The 21,345-nt window shown below is 47.0% G+C and overlaps 1 pseudogene; it reads right to left on the bottom strand.

Moving 5' to 3' along the window:
- Window positions 1–229: 229 nt before the first annotated feature.
- LOC117477736 lies at window positions 230–20,941 on the bottom strand (annotated as a pseudogene).
- Window positions 20,942–21,345: the final 404 nt, after the last annotated feature.

The raw sequence follows: 21,345 nt of genomic DNA on the forward strand, positions 1-21,345 counted from the left end.
TTCACTGTTACATGTCTAATATATGTTATATATGTTATATATGTAATACTGTATGTTATATATGTCATATATGTCATATATGTAATATATGTTATATATGTTATATATGTCATATATGTCATATATGTCATATATTTAATATATGACATATATGACATATATGACATATATGTCATATATGTAATATGACATATATGTCATATATGTAAAAAATGTTATATATGTCATATATGTAATGTAAAGCACTAAAATAATGTAATGGAGCCAGAATGGAGCGACTGTAGTTCAGTTCAGTTCAAAGTAAGCCCCGCCTCCTCCCAGTAAGCCCCGCCTCCTCTTGGAAGATGTGTTGTTGTTAGGGCTTCACGTTGCCTTCTACTTCCTTATTGGTCAGCGGGGCCAGGGCGGGGTCGACCAATGAGGTGGCGGGGAACAGTTTGAACCAGCCAATCACCATGTTGGACAGGTCCAGGTCGTCCAATAGGATCTGAACACAGCCCATGAAGGATTTATGGTCCATCCGTCCGTAATCCCCCCACACGATGATCTGAGGACACGAATATCATCCATATTAACCTTTATATACACATGATATTAATCCATAAGAACTTGGACCCATTTCTACTTCTGGGGAAATTAAGTAATATATATATATATATGTAGTATATGTATACTTCTTGTAGTACCTGCAGTATATATAGTATATATATATAGTGTATAAGTACCTGCAGTACTTTCCCCTCCGGACTCTCTTCAAACTGCAGCTGCTGCTGGTACAGAGGGTCCGGACTCTTCCTCGCCAGACGAGTTCTCCTCTTCATCACACACTTCCCATTATCCATCAGATACACCTTCACATAGGGGCTACACACACACACACACACACACACACACACACACACACACACACACACACACACACACACACACACACACACACACACACACACACACACACACACACACACACACACACACACACGCAGACACACACACAAAGAAAATGACATTCCCAGAACAAATGACCATAACTTCACTTCTAAAAGGGGTAAATTAATAATCTAGAATCGAGGGGAAATTTCTAAATCCACCTAGACATTACCATTGGTGAATGAGAGTGATGCGTAGCCAGCATGCCCAAAACCGGAAGCTGGGTTGTAGCTCTCATACACTCTGGTAGCTCTCATAGCAGCTATATATGAAAACTCAGTTTTTGACAAAAAATGTATGATAGATTATCAGTAATCATTTCAAAGTGACACAGAGACATTGGATTAACCTTCAGCAGCGTTTTTATGCGTTTTAATGCCATTGAACACAACTTTTGATCAGAAAACAGCAACGGTAAGACATATTTGCCGTTTTGGTTCAGTAAAGTGAAGTTGTGTGTTGTCTTTTCTTGCCTTCGCTGCCGTGATACTTATACCATTGGAATCTGTGGAATCTCAGCATATCTTGTTTGTGCAGATCCAATGAAGTATAAAATATTTCTACCGTGAGTTATGTGCTAAGTGCGTTAGCACTCTTTCGCTTACGGCCTCAACATACGGCGGCGTGCGTTGAAGCTTGCCGGCGGGCGTGTGAAGCTCGACCAACAACCAATCACATGAATCTCCCGCCCCGGACACACAAGCACGCAGTTTAGAGCTTGTACTTGCATATGATTCGATTGGCTGACGCTTCCGTCGAAGCTTTGCTCCCACAATGCAGTTCGGCAAAGCGTGACGTCACTCCATTCAAAGTGAACGGGCAGAAGCGTTGAAGCTTCAATGCACGCCGCCGTGTGTAGGGGCCGTTAGTGCTGATTCAGAAGCTTGGCGTTAGAGTTGTGTTTTGTTTCGGTAAAAATGGTTCATATCGTCAGATAGCTGAGTTTCTTTCCGTTAAGTGGGTATGATACATTAATAGGTTGTTAAATGTTACGAAGCCCTGAGGCACAGTTTCGTGGTGTGTGTGTGTGTGTGTGTGAGTGTGAGTGTGAGTGTGTGTTTGTGTATGTGTGTGTGTGTGTGTGTGTGTGTGTGTGTGTGTGTGTGTGTGTGTGTGTGTGTGTGTGTGCGTGTGTGTGTGTGTGTACCTGGTGTGTTGTTCTTGGTGCCCTGTTTACCCACAAGGCCGCGGGCTCGTATCACCTCCACGTCCAGACGCTCCTTCCTGTACACCATCCCGATCTGAATATCACCTGACCACCAGCGGCCAATTAGAGCGCCTCGTTACGTGATGTTACAGTTATTAACCAATATAAATAATGAGTAAATATAAACACTAATATATAACTAATGAGTTAAAATAGACACTTATATATATAACTCATGTATTGTGTAAATATAAACACTTGAACATCAGGTGTGTTTATAGAGATGAAGGCCTGTGATTGGCTGTTACCCATGGGGGGCGTGGCCAGCGTCTGCCTCCCGGCCAGCTGGGCGGGGCCGAGGTTCTCCAGGAAGCCAGAGAAGTGTTTATCTGCTGCTAGCTTCACTCCTGGGAAGATCAGCCTGAGGGAACATCACTGCGCTTCAAAGAGGCTCCTTTAAGTCTCTCTTATCTGCTGTGTGTAATGTCTGCTGTGTAACATCTGCTGTCTGCTGTGTAACGTCTGCTGTGTAACGTCTGCTGTGTAACGTCTGCTGTCTGCTGTGTAACGTCTGCTGTGTAACGTCTGCTGTGTAACGTCTGCTGTCTGCTGTGTAATGTCTGCTGTGTAATGTCTGCTGTGTAACTGCTGCTGTGTAACGGCTGCTGTGTAACGTCTGCTGTCTGCTGTGTAACGTCTGCTGTGTAACGTCTGCTGTGTAACGTCTGCTGTGTAATGTCTGCTGTAACGTCTGCTGTGTAACGTCTGCTGTGTAATGTCTGCTGTCTGCTGTGTAACGTCTGCTGTGTAATGTCTGCTGTAATGTCTGCTGTGTAACGTCTGCTGTGTAATGTCTGCTGTAATGTCTGCTGTGTAATGTCTGCTGTGTAATGTCTGCTGTGTAATGTCTGCTGTCTGCTGTGTAACGTCTGCTGTGTAATGTCTGCTGTGTAATGTCTGCTGTGTAATGTCTGCTGTCTGCTGTGTAACGTCTGCTGTGTAACGTCTGCTGTGTAATGTCTGCTGTAACGTCTGCTGTGTAACGTCTGCTGTGTAATGTCTGCTGTCTGCTGTGTAACGTCTGCTGTGTAATGTCTGCTGTAACGTCTGCTGTGTAACGTCTGCTGTGTAATGTCTGCTGTCTGCTGTGTAACGTCTGCTGTGTAACGTCTGCTGTGTAATGTCTGCTGTCTGCTGTGTAACGTCTGCTGTGTAATGTCTGCTGTGTAACGTCTGCGGTGTAATGTCTGCTGTGTAACGTCTGCTGTGTAATGTCTGCTGTGTAACGTCTGCTGTGTAATGTCTGCTGTGTAACGTCTGCGGTGTAATGTCTGCTGTGTAACGTCTGCTGTGTAACGTCTGCTGTGTAACGTCTGCGGTGTAATGTCTGCTGTGTAACGTCTGCTGTGTAATGTCTGCTGTCTGCTGTGTAACGTCTGCTGTGTAATGTCTGCTGTGTAACGTCTGCTGTGTAATGTCTGCTGTGTAACGTCTGCGGTGTAACGTCTGCTCTGTAATGTCTGCTGTCTGCTCTGTAATGTCTGCTGTCAGGTATGACGCATCTCTGCATGTCTACACTAAAATGTCCAAATTGGGATCAATAAAATACGATCTGATCGTATCTCTTGTGACATGACAATGGATCACAGCTGATCTTATTATCAGTTATTAGACAGGAAGAGGTTTAGTCTTCTGATTGTGCTCTTTTTGCTCTTTTTGTTCTTTTTGTTCCTTTTTTGATGCAGAAAACTTTGAGTTACTTTGAATCGAGGAACTTTGTCTTCATGTTTGTATCCGCCTGGATCAATTAACAAATCTGATCGATACATCGATACATCGATCTCTGATAAACTAGTTTGGAATCAAAGAGAGGAGCGTCATCATAACCCACAACCTGGTCTCAGGTGAGAGGGTCTCAGGTGAGAGGGTCTCAGGTGAGGGTCTCAGGTGAGAAGGTCTCAGGTGAGAAGGTCTCAGGTGAGAGGGTCTCAGGTGAGAGGGTCTCAGGTGAGAGGTTCTCAGGTGAGGGTCTCAGGTGAGAAGGTCTCAGGTGAGAGGGTCTCAGGTGAGGGTCTCAGGTGAGAGGGTCTCAGGTGAGGGGGTCTCAGGTGAGAGGGTCTCAGGTGAGGGGTCTCAGGTGAGAGGGTCTCAGGTGAGAGGGTCTCAGGTGAAGGGTCTCAGGTGAAGGGGTCTCAGGTGAGAGGGTCTCAGGTGAGGGGTCTCAGGTGAAGGGGTCTCAGGTGAGGGTCTCAGATGAGGGGTCTCAGGTGAGAGGGTCTCAGGTGAGGGGTCTCAGGTGAGGGGTCTCAGGTGAAGGGGTCTCAGGTGAGAGGTCTCAGGTAAGAGGGTCTCAGGTGAGGGGTCTCAGGTGAAGGGGTCTCAGGTGAGGGTCTCAGGTGAGAGGGTCTCAGGTGAGGGGTCTCAGGTGAGAGGGTCTCAGGTGAGAGAGTCTCAGGTGAGGGTCTCAGGTGAGGGTCTCAGGTGACGGTCTCAGATGAGAGGGTCTCAGGTGAGGGGTCTCAGGTGAGAGGGTCTCAGGTGAGAGAGTCTCAGGTGAGGGTCTCAGGTGAGGGTCTCAGGTGACGGTCTCAGGTGAGAGTGTCTCAGGTGAAGGGGTCTCAGATGTGTTTCTCAGGTGTGTTTCTCACGCTCCAGGCTTGGGGTCGTCAGCGTCGGGGTCACGGCTCGGCTGGCGGGTGAAACGACCTTTGAACTCCACAGCGATGCCCGTCTCTACACTCCTCTGGACAGGAAGTCTGATCACCTTCTTCTTCTTCTCTTCCTCTGGAGCGCGGGAGAAGAAGAAGAAGGAAGAAGAAAGAGTGAACCTGTCTCCCCCTCAGTGACCTGTCTCCCCCCCTCAGTGACCTGTCACACCCTCAGTGACCTGTCTCTCCCCCTCAGTGACCTGTCTCTCCCCCTCAGTGAACCTGTTTCTCCCCCTCAGTGACCCGTCTCCCCGTCAGTGACTTGTCTCCCCCCTCAGTGACCTGTCTCACCCTCAGTGAACCTGTCTCACTGCCTCAGTGACCTGTCTCCCCCTCAGTGACCTGTCTCCCCCCCTCAGTGAACCTGTCTCACCCCCTCAGTGACCTGTCTCCCCCTCAGTGAACCTGTCTCCCCCTCAGTGAACCTGTCTCACCCCCTCAGTGACCTGTCTCCCCCCCTCAGTGTAACCTGTCTCCCCCTCAGTGACCTGTCTCCCCCCCTCAGTGAACCTGTCTCACCCCCTCAGTGACCTGACTCACCCTCAGGGTTGATCTGGCTGTTCTGTTTCTTCCCGAGCCCGACCAGTCCCATCATCTTCGCTCCGATTCCTGATCGTTTCTTCTTGTCGTCATCATCATCGTCGTTGTTCCTGCCGAGAGAACAGACCTCCCCCCCCCGCACCTGGAGCCTTCACTGGGGGGGGGGGCGGCCTGGAGGGGGGGAGAGCTGTCAATCACTGAGGGGGGGGGGGGGCAGAGCTGTCAATCACTGGAGGGGGGGTGGGGGCAGAGCTGTCAATCACTGAGGGGGGGGGGGGGGGGGCAGAGCTGTCAATCACTGGAGGGGGGGTGGGGGCAGAGCTGTCAATCACTGGAGGGGGGGGGGGGGGCAGAGCTGTCAATCACTATAGGGAGGAGGAGTCACTACAGCCGCTACAGAGTGCCTCATTGGTCGGCTGCTTACTTTGGAGGCTCCGGCTCCTCCTCATCCTCCGTCTCCTCCATTGATTCGCTCTTCTTCATTGAATCCCCGCTCTCTGAGGCCCCAGCAGCTTCCTGTGGTCCCTCTGACCCCGCCTCCGACTCAACTGATGGACTGTCTCAGCCAATGAGAGGAGAGAACAGCATGCATGTAGACAAAATGATGAAGAGCAATGTCATGAGAAAAGTCTTGAGGCTTCTGGTCTCACCTGATGCTGGAGACGGCCGACACGTCGCTGATGTCCCTGGATAGACTGTCCTTCACCTGCAGACGGACAGGCACGTCATCAGGTGTGTGTGTGTGTGTGTGGTGTGTGTGTGTGTGCACGTGTGTGTGTGTGTGTGTGTTGTGTGTGTGTGTTGTGTGTGTGTGTGTGTGTGTGTGTGTGTGTGTGTGTGTGTGTGTGTGTGTGTGTGTGTGTGTGTGTGGTAAGCTTACCTTCGGCTCCAAGTCATTTGCCTCCCCTGGAGAACAAAACAAACTCAATCAGAGAAAAAAGAGACTCCAAGGCCTTTTCTCATTTCTCTAATTCCCCTCCTCGACTCCTATCCTCGAGACTTAGTCCCGCCCACAGGAGATGCGAGCCGAGGAGCCGAGGAGGGGAGCCGAGGAGAGAGGAGGGGAGCCGAGGAGAGAGGAGGGGAACCGAGGAGAGAGGAGGGGAACCGAGGAGAGAGGAGGGGAAGCAGCAGGCGGTTAGAGAAATGAGAACTCCTCTCCTCTGAGCGGTCATTTTAAAGAGACGTCCATTAATGATGACAGGAGGCACAGCAGCCCTCTGTCTGATGGACAGATGTGTTCATGATGACTTATATATTTACTTTAATTCATTCACAGTGCGGTATAACGAGACAATAACAGGCTACAGATGCGCACACACACACACACACACACACACACACACACACACACACACACACACACACACACACACACACACACACACACACACACACTCACATATAATTATATAAATATATACAATTTCAGAATCAAACAGAGCACTCTCATAATAACGTAACACTATCAGAGACTGGATATATCCCCCCCTCCCCTCTCTGGTCGCTACAATGAGGAAAATAAATTACGGGCCAAAAGTTGTATTTACAAGTATTAAAAGTAAGCAGAGGACACCAAACCAACTGAGACCTGTCTGTCCGCTGCATCTACGCACACACTGTACCACACACACCTACACCACACACACGCACCTACAGCTCCTAAAGCATATCATCAGGCTACAGCCGTTGTGTATTTTATTTTGTGAAGCACTAAATGGTTTTAGAAAAATATGGACTCTTTGTTTGTAGATATCTAATAAACTAAAGCAAATAAAGAGAGTAGGCCTGTTATACTGAGTGATATGATATATATTATACACACTGCTCTGCTTTCTGCACGGACCTCACAGCTGTTCTCTCTGTAAACATCGCGTCTGATTCAAGCAGTTAATAAAATAATATCCAGGGGATGCATGCAGAGCTGTGATTGGCTGAGATCAGTCCGGCCGTGCGTCACGACTCTTTGAAACATCTCTGTTGTCAGAAATGCATCCACGAAGGAGCCGTGGAGGACCGTGGAGGACCCATCAGTGTATCCTCGGTTATAGCTCCTCCAGAGAGCCTCCTCAACGTTTGATCCTCGGTCCTCGAAGTGCATTTAGAGAAATGAGATGTCCTTCAACATGGCTCGCTAAAATTCATTTCCGGGTCACTACCGGAGGACCGAGGAGGCGAGGACCGAGGAGTCGAGGAGTCGAGGAGGGGGATTTGATGAAATGAGAAAGGGCCCAAGTCATCAAGGGCAGACATGTCACATGACCACAGTGGGCGGGGCTCCCAGTTTGTGACGTACCATTGGCTGCTTTGTTCTGCAGGTCCTCCCACTTCACCTCTGCAGGAGAGAGCGACAGGTGAGTTAACCAGCAGAAACACACACAACAGGACACCTGAACGCATCGTCAGACACACCTTTCTTGGTCCCTCCAGGTGTGGTGGGTCGTCTGTCGGGCTCTGATGGAAACACAGGGATCAGAGGCGAGGACTCACAGATCTAAAGATTATAACTCCAAACCTGTGAGTTGCTCACCTGGATTCTGAGGAGCCGGTTCAGGTGCAGGGGGCGGAGCCGCTTCAGGAGGAGGCAGTGATTGGATGGTGGTCGGGGCAGCAGCTGGGGGCGGGTCTTCAGCAGCCGCTGGAGGGGAAACAGGTACAGGGGGCGGGGCTTGGGCTGGAGCACGTGTAGGGTGTGGGGCTTGGACTGGAGCAGGTACAGGGGGCGGGGCTTGGACTGGAGCAGGTACAGGGGGCGGGGCTTGGACTGGAGCAGGTGTAGGAGGCGGGGCTTGGGCTGGAACAGGTGTAGGGGGCGGGGCTTGGACTGGATCTTGGACTAAAGCAGGTGCAGTAATAGGTGCAGGTGGAGGCGGGGCTTGGTTTGGAGCAGGTACTGGTGTAGTAACGGGTGCAGATACAGTAACAGGCGCAGGTGTAGTAACGGGTGCAGATACAGTAACAGGTGCAGGTGTAATAACAGGTGCAGGTGTAGTAACGGGTGCAGGTGCAGGTGTAGTAACGGGTGCAGATACAGTAACAGGTGCAGGTGTAATAACAGGTGCAGGTGTAGTAACGGGGGCAGGTGTAGTAACGGGTGCAGGTGCAGGTGTAGTAACGGGTGCAGATACAGTAACAGGTGCAGGTGTAGTAACGGGTGCAGATACAGTAACAGGTGCAGGTGTAGTAACGGGTGCAGATACAGTAACAGGCGCAGGTGTAGTAACGGGTGCAGATACAGTAACAGGTGCAGGTGTAATAACAGGTGCAGGTGTAGTAACGGGTGCAGGTGTAGTAACGGGTGCAGGTGTAGTAACGGGTGCAGATACAGTAACAGGTGCAGGTGTAGTAACGGGTGCAGATACAGTAACAGGCGCAGGTGTAGTAACGGGTGCAGGTGTAGTAACGGGTGCAGGTGCAAGAGGTGGGTTGGGTTTAGCAGGTGCTGGGGGAGGCGGGGCCTGGACTCGTATAACAGGAGGTGGCTGCTGATTGCTAGGGGGAGGGGCCTGTTGGGTGGGAGGAGCTACAGCTGGTGCTGCTGCTTCTGTAGATAAAACTGATGGAGAGCAAAAGAGAAAAGAAAAACAAAATCACATGACCTGTTGGAACACATGATCAACACACTGGCTTTAATCCTCTAGATCAGGGGTTCCCAACCTTTTTTCCCAAGAGCCCCCCCAAATGACTCCTGTTGGAAGTTGCGCCCCCCCCCCCCCTTGTGTGTGTTTGTGTGGGGGGGGGGGGGGCGCACAGCGGTAATTAAAGTTGAAAAGTCTCAAAATGCTACAACTACTGTCACAAACTGGATGAATGTGTAGTATGTTGTTAAAGGAGGATGACAGCGTAACTAAGGAGCACTATTGGAGTGACTTTGATGGTTATTGGACTCAGGATTCATTCATTTGGATTCCCGCTGTATGAAGAAATTAAAGGACGGCGCAAGTGGAAACAATTCACAAAGGGATTAAACTGTTTAAAACACATGCTCAAAGTAAGCCGGATTTTGCCGATGTGTTTATGTGGATTCAAAAGTCGTAAATAATCTACAAAATGGAGGAGACCGATCTGATCGGAGCAACTGTGACAAATAATCTGAAACCGGCATGGACAATGACTATGTTTTAAAAATGCGCTTATCCAAAAAAGCCTGGTTTGGACACTTTACGGGCAGAAGAAACATTTCTATTAAAGAAAGAATTATACATTTCTGTCTTTTTATGCCTATAATAGCTACTAACTTGAATTTTGATTAAAATTAATTAATCAATTATTTTTTATATTTTATTGTAATGTAGAGACAAGGCTTTTAGTGACAATCATGTATTGCGCCCCCCAGGTTGGGAACCACTGCTCTAGATTATAAAAGTAGTTTCCAGGTGAACCGCCAGAACACACCGTTGTTTCTAGGAAAGGTAGGAAGTCCTTTCTTAGAAACAGTTAATTAATTAATTTAGTTCCATTACTGCGTTTGTATTGATTGGTGGAGAGAGCAGGAGGCCTCAGCCGGCTAATCACCTGACGCAGGATGAGCTGCTGGAAATAGATGGAGGAAGGATTAACCTCGAAGTGAAAACACTGTTAGTGCAATGGAGGGAAAAAGCTGCTATAAAACGATTTCCTTTTCCAAGCGGTTTCAAAATATGCATATTAATAACTGACTCCTCTTTATGCTGATGATACCCAGCTTCACCTCACGAAACTCTAGAACACACTCACTGTTCTCTCAGAACTTCAGACTCATCTTTACCGTTGTCTCAAATCTTCTTTTAAACTTCATTAATACATGAGCTCCAGAGAAACTGAATCCATCGTGTTGATCAGTGTTGGGTGTAACGCGTTACAAAAGTAACGGAGTTACAGTAATGTATTACTTTTTGCTGTAACGAAGTAATGTAACGCATTACTAATGAAATATGGGTAATATATTACCCGTTACAATTCTCAGTAACGCAGTTACAACACATTTTAACCCGAAATGAAATGGTGTTTTTTAAGAATGTACCAACATCGCGAGACATTCCGACACCAGAGAAAAATGGTGCGGGTAGATTAGTAAACCTGGTGTTTACCCTTCAGGCTTCGCGTCGGGATCTTCGGGGGTGCATAGGCATGCTTTGCACCCCCAGTTGAATGTTATGCACCCTCTGTTCAAAAAAGAGAACGGAGCGAAAAATACAAACAACAAATTGTGTCAGGTGCGCGTGACCTGCTCCGCTGCGCGTGCATCATTTCCAAAGTGCTTCCACAGCAATGACACACATCTGTGGGTAATCATTTATAAGAAAATGGTTAAAGCAACCATCACTAAACGCCAGCAACACTGCATCTACTGCAGACAGTAGCAACAGGTCAGATGGGGACATCACGTTACCTTCCGTTGTGGACACTAGCTTACTCCCGTCTGACTCGTCGCCCCCGCCCCCGGAGCAGCAGTCTTCGTCGCCCGAAACTACGGCACCCCTCTGCGGCCCGCAGGTGCCAGGATACCACGGCAAAACAGAGCCTGCCCAGGTATATCTCAACAAGTACCCGCCTGCACAGTGGGGTAAGGCGGTCATTTTGCAGCTCGTGGTATAAAAATAGACAATGGCTAGAATATTCATGTAAAAATAGTGCCATATTCTGCCATGTAGAAATGCTGGGTCAAAAATAATGCATACAATAGCACAGATGCCTTCACCACGAATGGCTACAAAAAGATCTCATATCCCAAGCTTATCAACAAGCTAATATTGCAGCTGAAATGTTCTCCAGGTCACAAAGTCAACCTCACATGATGATGTGATCCAGTTTTCAAGCACAGTAAATATTCTCTTCCCAGAGTATATGATGGGACCAAGGTGATGATGTAGTACATGGTTTTAATAATACTTTTGCTTTTCAATGTTTGCCATTTCAAACCATGAGCTGGTTCAAATAATATTTGCCTTGATTTACAATATGTTCTCATTTGTTTTATCAGTACAGTTTTGAAGCTTTTGTGCTTTTCCTTGCCATAGTCCACTTTGGACTATATGAACTATCTCAGGATTGCACTTTTAACACACTTGAAATGTTCTCACTTGCTTGGTTTCAAAACATAACAAATGCCATAATCTGTTCATTGGGGACCATAACATCAATGCTATTTTTCATTGCTGTTGCCGGCCACTATTGCTCATGTAAACCTACTACTGCTGCGCCCCCTGTAATCTCAGATGCACCCTCAGTCATTTTGTTCTGGAACCGGGCCTGTATATGGCCATATACTAAACAAAATACAGAGTCCATTCCGTGTCCTGTTATTGTTTACTTCCTCTCTGTAGTTCATTCCGTGTTCCTGTTATTGTTTACTTCCTCTCTGCCTTCTTCTGGTGATTTATCTGACGTCCAGCACTCCGTCTTTTAACCTCTTTTCCTTTCTCTTTCTTGATCCTCCTTAGCAACCTTCATTATAGTCCTTGACAGTGGTCTGTACTACTGTATTAACAACGTGTCACATGTTCTGAATTGACCAATCAGAATCGAGTATTCAACTAAGCTGTGTAATAAAAGTTGTTAGTAGCCTCAATGGCCTACACAGTTGTTATGCTATACCACATTGCTCTTCACTGGATGTATAGCTGCACTAAACTACATGTTAGCATTTAAAATACCTAGCCATTCTTTTGCGGTTATTTTGGTAAAGTAACTCAAAAGTAATATAAAAGTAGTGTAACTCATTACATTTCAGAGACAGTAATATTGTAATGTAACTTATTACTTTAAAAAGACAGTAATAAGTCAAATGTAATATATTACATTTTCAACACTGGTGTTGACTGACCCCTACTCTCCTGTCATAAACCAGAAAACAACTACAGATTCACCCAGCAGCAGAACTACGCAGAACCAAGAGAACCTTATCACTCTGATCGGCCAGCAGTTTATCTCAGTTTCACTTTCTTGCTTTCTTTTGGTTCTGCACTGGCAGAGATGTTGGACAGCAGCTGATGCGTATCGGACCGGCGGCGCATCGTTAACCCAAACCGTAAGAAAGAGCCTGGCTAACGTCAGTCTCTGTTTTGAGGAGACCTACTTCTGTCCGGAGGGCCTTTGGGCGGGACGATGGGCAGCTGGCGTCCTCTGCGGCTGACGGACGGCGTTCCTGTCGGACTCGAACCGTCTGATCCGCCTCGAAGGTTCACCCTGTTGGAACAAAACACAAACATTCAAACTACCAACCTAACAGAAGGGCCAAAGAAAACTCCTCCCAATGGCTGGTGAACTGAGAAATAAGCCTTCCTATTGGTGGGTTATCACATGCTGCATGCATTATCACTATATATATAATATATATATAACTACTGCCATATATATGACATGTGGTAATAACTACTGCCATATGACATGTGGTAATAACTACTGCCATATATATCACATGAGGTTATAACTACTGCCATATATATCACATGAGGTTATAACTACTGCCATATATATCACATGAGGTAATAACTACTGCCATATATATCACATGCTGTAATAACTACTGCCATATATATCACATGAGGTTATAACTACTGCCATATATATCACATGAGGTTATAACTACTGCCATATATATCACATGAGGTAATAACTACTGCCATATATATGACATTAGGTAATAACTACTGCCATATATATCACATGAGGTAATAACTACTGCCATATATATCACATGTGGTTATAACTACTGCCATATATATCACATGAGGTTATAACTACTGCCATATATATCACATGAGGTTATAACTACTGCCATATATATGACATTAGGTAATAACTACTGCCATATATATCACATGTGGTTATAACTACTGCCATATATATCACATGAGGTTATAACTACTGCCATATATATGACATTAGGTAATAACTACTGCCATATATATCACATGTGGTTATAACTACTGCCATATATATCACATGAGGTAATAACTACTGCCATATATATCACATGAGGTTATAACTACTGCCATATATATGACATGTGGTTATAACTACTGCCATATATATGACATTAGGTAATAACTACTGCCATATATATCACATGTGGTTATAACTACTGCCATATATATCACATGAGGTTATAACTACTGCCATATATATGACATGTGGTAATAACTACTGCCATATATATCCAGGCTGTTGATCCCAGAGCAAAGTTATTACATAATGACCAGGTGATGATACAAACATAGTCAGTAGAGTGACGGCCAATCAGCTAGCAGAGGGTGAGGGGATTCAATTAAAGGGAGAGTGGTACAATGCTTCAGGCAGAGCTGCTCTCTGATTGGTCGAATCAGATCACTGAAGGAAGGAAGTCCTCTACACCTGTCTACTGAAACAGGAATTCCTCTACACCTGTCTACTGAAACGAAGTCCTCTACACCTGTCTACTGAAACAGGAATTCCTCTACACCTCTCTACTGAAACAGGAAGTCCTCTACACATGTCTACTGAAACAGGAAGTCCTCTACACATGTCTACTGAAACAGGAAGTCCTCTACACCTATCTACTGAAGCAGGAAGTCCTCTACACCTGTACTGTTACCTGAGCTGCTCCTCGTCGTAGGTGCCGGGTTCGTATGGGAAGTCGGGGATGAAGTCCTGACTGAGAGAAGAAACAGAACGGCTCACTGACTTCAGATCTGCGTCACACTTAGAGCTTAACACAAGATCCAATCATGGCTGACACTCAGAGGCCACGCCCCTTTAAGCTCTGATCCCCTAACTGGCAGATAAACAGGAAGTACATATCTCATTATCCTTAAGCCCCGGGGCTCACCTGTAGTCCTCAGAGCTCCCGTTCATCATCTGATTGGTCCACTGGTTCGGACCGGGGAGATATCTTACACAGAAAAACAGAGTGAGGACTTTTAATACTGCAACTACTGCAAATACAGCAACTTCTGCAACAACTGCAATTACTACAACTACTGCAAATACAGCAACTACTGCTAATACAGCAACTTCTGCAACCACTGCAATTACTACATCTACTGTGACTACTGCAACTACTGCAAATACAGCAACTACTGCAACCACTGCAACTACTACAACTACTGTGACTACTGCAACTACAGCAACTACTGCAACCACTACAACTACTGTGACTACTGCAACTACAGCAACTACTGCAACCACTGCAACTACTACAACTACTGTGACTACTGCAACTACAGCAACTACTGCAACCACTGCAACTACTACAACTACTGTGACTACTGCAACTACAGCAACTACTGCAACCACTGCAACTACTACAACTACTGTGACTACTGCAACTACAGCAACTACTGCAACCACTGCAACTACTACAACTACTGTGACTACTGCAACTACAGAAACTACTGCAACCACTGCAACTACTGTGACTACTGCAACTACAGCAACTACTGCAACCACTGCAACTACTACAACTACTACAACTACTGTGACTACTGCAACTACAGCAACTACTGCAACCACTGCAACTACTACAACTACTACAACTACTGTGACTACTGCAACTACAGCAACTACTGCAACCACTGCAACTACTACAACTACTGCAACTACTACAACTACTGCAACTACCGCAACTACTATAACTGGTAAAACTACTACAACTATTGAGACCACATGTACTAAAGTACAACATGTGTGTATTCCTACTACAGTTGCAGTACCTCCCAGGAGAATCGAGAGAGTTGGTGACTGACATCCTCCTCAGAGATCTCCTGAAACACAGACTTTAATTAGTACTACATGCTCAGTTTCAGGTCTGGTTTAGGGCCAGGGCTCAGGGTCAGGGGTTCAGGTGTGGCTCAGCGTCAGGGGTCAGGTCTGGTTTAGGGTCAGGGGTCAGGTACCTCTCCAGGCTGCTGTACTGCCCGGCGTCAGACGAGGCCCGGTTGAGTCCGGATCCACGCAGCAGCCGCACGGCGTCCTCGCGGTACAGCGGGTACAAAGGGTTACTGCTGAGGTCAGGCATATATCATAGGTCTCAGATATAAAAACATGTCTCTGAAGTGTTTTGCTCAAAATACCAAACAGATCATTGTAGCCCCTCCCCCTCTCTTTCAGCTGTTACTAAAGAGATGATTCTGGGTCTGTAGCTTTAAAAAGAAACTACTACAGGTTAGCTCTGAGTGTTAGCATGCTAATGTAAACACAGACCATATTACTTCCAGAACACGTCTCATTGTTTCTGACAGCAACGTTTCTGATTGGCCCGTGGGTGTAAAGCCCGCCCACATTTTAGTAATGTGGTCATGACGCAGCAAATCTGGATCAGCTCCGTTGTTCCCCCCGTTTTTAGAGATGTGGGTGCGGAGGAAAAGAGAGAGGGGTTTATTTCCTGACACTTTGTGAGTCTCCTGACACACCGGGGACACACCGGGGACACACCGGGGACACACCGGGGACACATGGTGATGTAGAGAAGACATCAGAAAGTGACTTTTGCATGATAGGAGACTTTTAATACAGGTGTAGTAACCGCTTTACCTGAGAGGGGAGGACTGGCTCGGAGACCGTGACCTCATCCGAACTAGGTCTGAACGAGCGTTCTGATTGGACGCCATCATGACCTGTTCCGGCACTGATTGGGTGGAGCTGTGGAAGTCCCGCCCACTCAGCCGGTAGTCTGCATGGAAAAAAATAAAATCAATAAATCATACTTATACATATAGTACATTTAATGTTGAGCTGCAGTGCATGCTGGGAGGTGTAGTGCATGCTGGGAGGTGTAGTTCACCTGAGACGACCCCGATGCCATCCTCCTCTAACTCACTGATCCTGGGAGCACCTGAGAAACAGAGAGGTTAAATTACATTAATCTATAACACACACACACACACACACACACACCACACACACACACACACACACACACACACACACACACACACACACACACACACACACACACACACACATACACACACACACACACACACACACACACACTTTTTACCTGCGTTATAGTATGGACCTTTGTCTGGTAAAGCATCATGGGAAAAAAGTTAAACAGAAGAAAAAACAAGATGAAGAAATGTATAAAGGACATGGAATAAATGTTATAATATAACCATCAAAGTGTGTGTGTGTGTGTGTGTGTGTGTGTGTGTGTGTGTGTGTGTGTGTGTGTGTGTGTGTGTGTGTGTGTGTGTCTGTGTGTGTCTGTGTGTGTGTGTGTGTGTGTGTGTGTGTGTCTGTGTGTGTGTGTGTGTGTATGTGTGTGTGTGTTTGTGTGTGTGTGTGTGTGTGTGTGTGTGTGTGTGTCTCACTCTGCAGACCCCTCCTCTGCAGGATGGGGGGGGTGATGGGCAGCTGCAGTTTGTACCAGTGAGGCTGATCATCCAGGAGAGCCGAGTCCAGCTGGACGATCACCTGGGGGGGAGTAACTGTACATTTACTCAAGTACTTAAGTACACTTCAGAGGTACTTGTACTTTACATGAGTATTTACATTTGATGCTACTGTGTACTTCTCCTCCACTACAGTTCAGAGGTACATGGTGTACTTCTACTCCACTACATGTATTTAATACCTTTAGTTACTTCACAGATGTGGATGAATGATGTGAAATATAATCAAGTGTTAAATCAGACTTTAGTTCCACCTGGAGTAAATTCACAAGCTACTCTGTAGTATACAAAGTCCTTCAAACTAGCTGCTCCTTTACGAGCTTTGAGAACACTTCAATGATCAATCATTATAAAACATATCATAGATATTATTCTGAAATGGACCAATCTGCACAATGACTACTTTTACTGTCGCTACTTTCACTATATTTTGATGATAATACTTTTCTACTTTTACTGTAACAGAGTATTCCTACACTCTGGTACTTCTAAGTACAAGATCTGAGTACTTCTACTTTTACTCAAGTACAAGATCTGAGTACTTCTACTCACCCCCTCCCCCCTGATTGGTTACCTCCCCCAGCAGTAGACCTTCTCCTCTGATTGGTTACCTCCCCCAGCAGTAGCCCCTCCCCCCTGATTGGTTACCTCCCCCAGCAGTAGCTCCTCCCCCCCCTGGTCCCAGGCAGTCAGCTCCAGGTTCCTCTCCCTCAGGTCTCTGTTCTGCACGGAGGAGAACATGAAGGTCTGGTTCCATCGAGGATCCAGAGACTTTCTGACTGTCTTCGTCCTGCGGTAGCTCCGATCACTGAGGGAGGGGGGGAGAGAGAGGGAGGGGGGGGAGAGGGTCTGTCAATCAGAGAGACTCATCACTGAGGGGGGGGGGGGTGCAGCATAATGAGATGAAGACGGCCTCCTGACGACACTTTAGCTCAAAAATACTTTTCCCATCGACTTACATTAGGAAAGAGATAATAAGGGCTAAATGATAGGAGGTGGGGCTTAATGGCAGGAGGCGGGGCTTAATGGAAGGAGGTGGGGCTTAATGGCAGGAGGCGGGGTTTCTTTATTGTTCCCTTTATTATTTTATAAGGTTTTATATTTTGATGCTACACATAAAGCTGTTTGGCTCCTCTTTTATTCTGAAAGGTCTTCCCCCTCACTTCCTGTGTGCACACGACCCTGAATCAGGTGTTTACCTGAGGATCAGCTATCAGAACGGGTTCTCATGTTCTCACCTGCGGTCCGGCAGGAAGTAGATCTTAACGAACGGGTTCTCATGTTCTCACCTGCGGTCCGGCAGGAAGTAGATCTTAACGAACGGGTTCTCATGTTCTCACCTGCGGTCCGGCAGGAAGTAGATCTTAACGAACGGGTTCCTCGGTCGGCTGTCGGCCCGGACAGGAAGCTCTTTTGCTCCAAGAACCGTCACGATCAGCTGATGGCCCACTTTATCATACCAGAGCTTCACCTGGAAGAGGACAGAACACTGGAGAACACTGGAGAACCCAGAGAGGAAAACCCAGACAGGAGAACCAAGAGAGAGGAAGTAAGAGAGAGGAACCCAGAGGAGAGCAAAGAGAGGAGAGGAGAACCAAGAGAGGAGAACCCTGAGAGAGGAAGTAAGAGAGAGGAACCCAGAGGAGAACAAAGAGAGGAGAGGAGAACCCTGAGAGGAGAACCCAGATAGGAGAACCCAGAGGAGAACCCAGAGAGGAGAACGCCACAGGAGAACCCCCAGAGGAGAACCCACAGGAGAACCCCCAGAGGAGAACCCAGGAGAGAACCCAGAGGAGAACCCAGAGGAGAACCCCTCTACAGTACCTGGATCCTGGGGACCAGAGGACGCCTGTTGCCGGTCTGAAACACATCACCACGGAAATGCAGTTAACTGAGAGCTGATTGGCTGATGTGCAGTGTGATGGTGGAGTGCATGCTGGGTAAACTTACGGAAACCTGGTTGGAGAGAACGCTTGGTCTGATGGGTAAACCTGGAGAGAAGAAAACACTTTCAGTCTCTGTGTGGTCCTTGTTGTCTGGTGTTAGTGGTTGTTGGGTCGTGTTGTGAAAACACTGAACGTCCTCTTCCAACATGAGAGTAACATGATAACAAAGGTATCCCAACTGCAGCTGTGTGCATGACAGGATGTATGATTACCTAGAAGAGCATCAGGACTGTTTTAGGCATATGATAGCTATGTGATTAACATGATGATTCAGCCTCTATGGAGATAGACATATGACAAGCATGATCATTTCTGACGTGGAGCTAATCTGAACTAAACATTGAATACTGCTTTCTATTCCTCCATCTTGTGACTGTGTAACTCCCTCTCTTGGATATCAGCATGTGAAGGACACTGTTCAGGAACTAGTTGATGATCTGTATGTGATGACTACTTCCATTCTGGAGAGGATCACAAATACATGGATCCTGAGATTGAAGCTCAAGCCGGGGACCAGGGAGATCTTTCTAACATTAGGTATCATGAAATAATATTCAGATTGATTGAAATGTAATACATTCATATTCATATTAAAACCTTTTCAAATATTAAATCTATATATATATTGTGACAGCTGTCGGCTCAGATTGTTCTCTGATTGGTCCACCAGAGACACACACAGACTCCCTCTCTTGATATACAAGAGAGGGAGTCTGTGTGTGTCTCTGGTGTCAGTAGGTGTGTGTCTGTGTTGATGAACTTACTGGAGTCCAGCAGCAAGCCGTCTGTTCTGGAAACCTCTCTGAGGAACAGAAGAGTAATGTGTCAACATCAGGTGTGTGTGTGTGTGTGTGTGTGTGTGTGTGTGTGTGTGTGTGTGTGTGTGTGTGTGTGTGTGTGTGTGTGTGTGTGTGTGTGTGTGTGTGTGTGTGTGTGTGTACCTGAGGGGGCGGGACACCATCAGCTCCACCTGAGGCTCAGGTTGTGAGTCCAGGATAACGTTGTAGACTTCGTTAAACGAGGCTCCCTGTAGAACCTGACCGTTCCACTCCAGAACCTGATCACCTGAGAGAGGGTTAGTTCAGGTGTGTGTGTGTGTGTGTGTGTGTGTGTGTGTGTGTGTGTGTGTGTGTGTGTGTGTGTGTGTTACCTGGTCTCAGCTGCCCCACAGTGTCAGCCAGACTTCCTTTCTTCACCTTCGTGATGAACGCACATAGACGACCAGACTCTGTCATCTTCCCCCCAACAACCTGAACACATGAGCAAAGTAACAGAGAGGAGGATGAGGAGGAGAGAGAGGAGGAGGAGGAAGAGGAGGAGGAGTCTCACCTTGAGTCCCAGCAGGGCTCCGGTGTCTGCAGGAATCGACCCGTCCTTCATCCTCTTGTTCAGCACGATCCGACCAATCAGACGCTCTCCATCCTTTGACGGTTGCCAGGTGACCGGATGCTGATGAGAATGTAAAAACATGTGGTCGCTAAGCAACAGCATCAGTTGATTTCAGCCAATATGTGACACCGAACAGGAAGGAGGGGGCGGGGCTTAGGGGGGGGGGCTTACCAAAGACATCGGTGCAGCCTCGCCGTCCCACCATTGGCCGTCCATTTCTCCTAGCAACAGGACACATGGGTCAGAGGTCAGACTTCCTGTTCCACACACACACATACATATCCTCCCCCTCTGTGTGCTGCCCTACAGGTACATGGAACAGCTTAACCTCAGAGAGACTCAACGTGTCGCCTCTAATCCCTCTGTACTAAGCAGCTTCACACACGCACACACACACACACACACACACACACACACACACACACACACACACGCACACACACACACATAACATGTATACATCACATCAGGGGACATTAAATTGACTTACATGCATTTCCTGGAGACTTATCCTAACCTTAACCATAACCAACACCTGCCTAACCAAGTCTTCACCCTAAAATTAATGATTGCCCTCATGGGGACCTCCATTATGTCCCCATAAGGGGGGCGAGTCCCCACACGTGACTGTGTAAACAGATGTAGGTCCCCACAAGGATGGTAATGCTAGGCCACACACACACACACACACACACACACACACACACACACACACACACACACACACACACACACACACACACATACAAAGAGTACTCACAGGTGTGTCTGAGGGCCATGAAGGAGGTGGGGCTTCAGAAGGGGGCGGGGCTTCAGAAGAGGTGCTGTTTGCTGCTTCTCACGCCTTCCTGTAACTTCCTGTCTCCGAGCCCATGGTTGCAGTCGAATAGTCCAAAAATCAGCTCCTAAGTTCTAACCCTATCGTCTATCCCTTGACCTCTGAGTGAAACGTCACAGGGTTAAGGGATAGTGGATAGGATAATTCAAAAGGACTTAGGAGAAGAGACTGCTTTGAGAATCCGACTGCACTTTCACTATCTGACGTGTTTATGATGCGCCAGCGGACGTCATAAATGTGCGTCTGCTGCTGTGGGGAAACTATGGAAACTACAGTTTTCTATACAGCGGACTACAACATGGATGTTTAATAAGAACGAGGGACTACTGTAAACTCATCTAGAGACTCTGCACCGTGCTCTGATGCTGTTGCTTTATGCTTTATGAACGGGGACAACAGAGAAACATATTCTTCATGACCAAAGTTGGAATTAAATAAAAAAGGAAAGTGAAACTTATGCTTGTCACCCTCTCCCTCCGGTCCACATTAATAC

This window comes from Trematomus bernacchii, unplaced genomic scaffold (genome assembly GCF_902827165.1).
Source record: "Trematomus bernacchii unplaced genomic scaffold, fTreBer1.1, whole genome shotgun sequence".
Classification (NCBI taxonomy): Eukaryota; Metazoa; Chordata; class Actinopteri; order Perciformes; family Nototheniidae; genus Trematomus; species Trematomus bernacchii.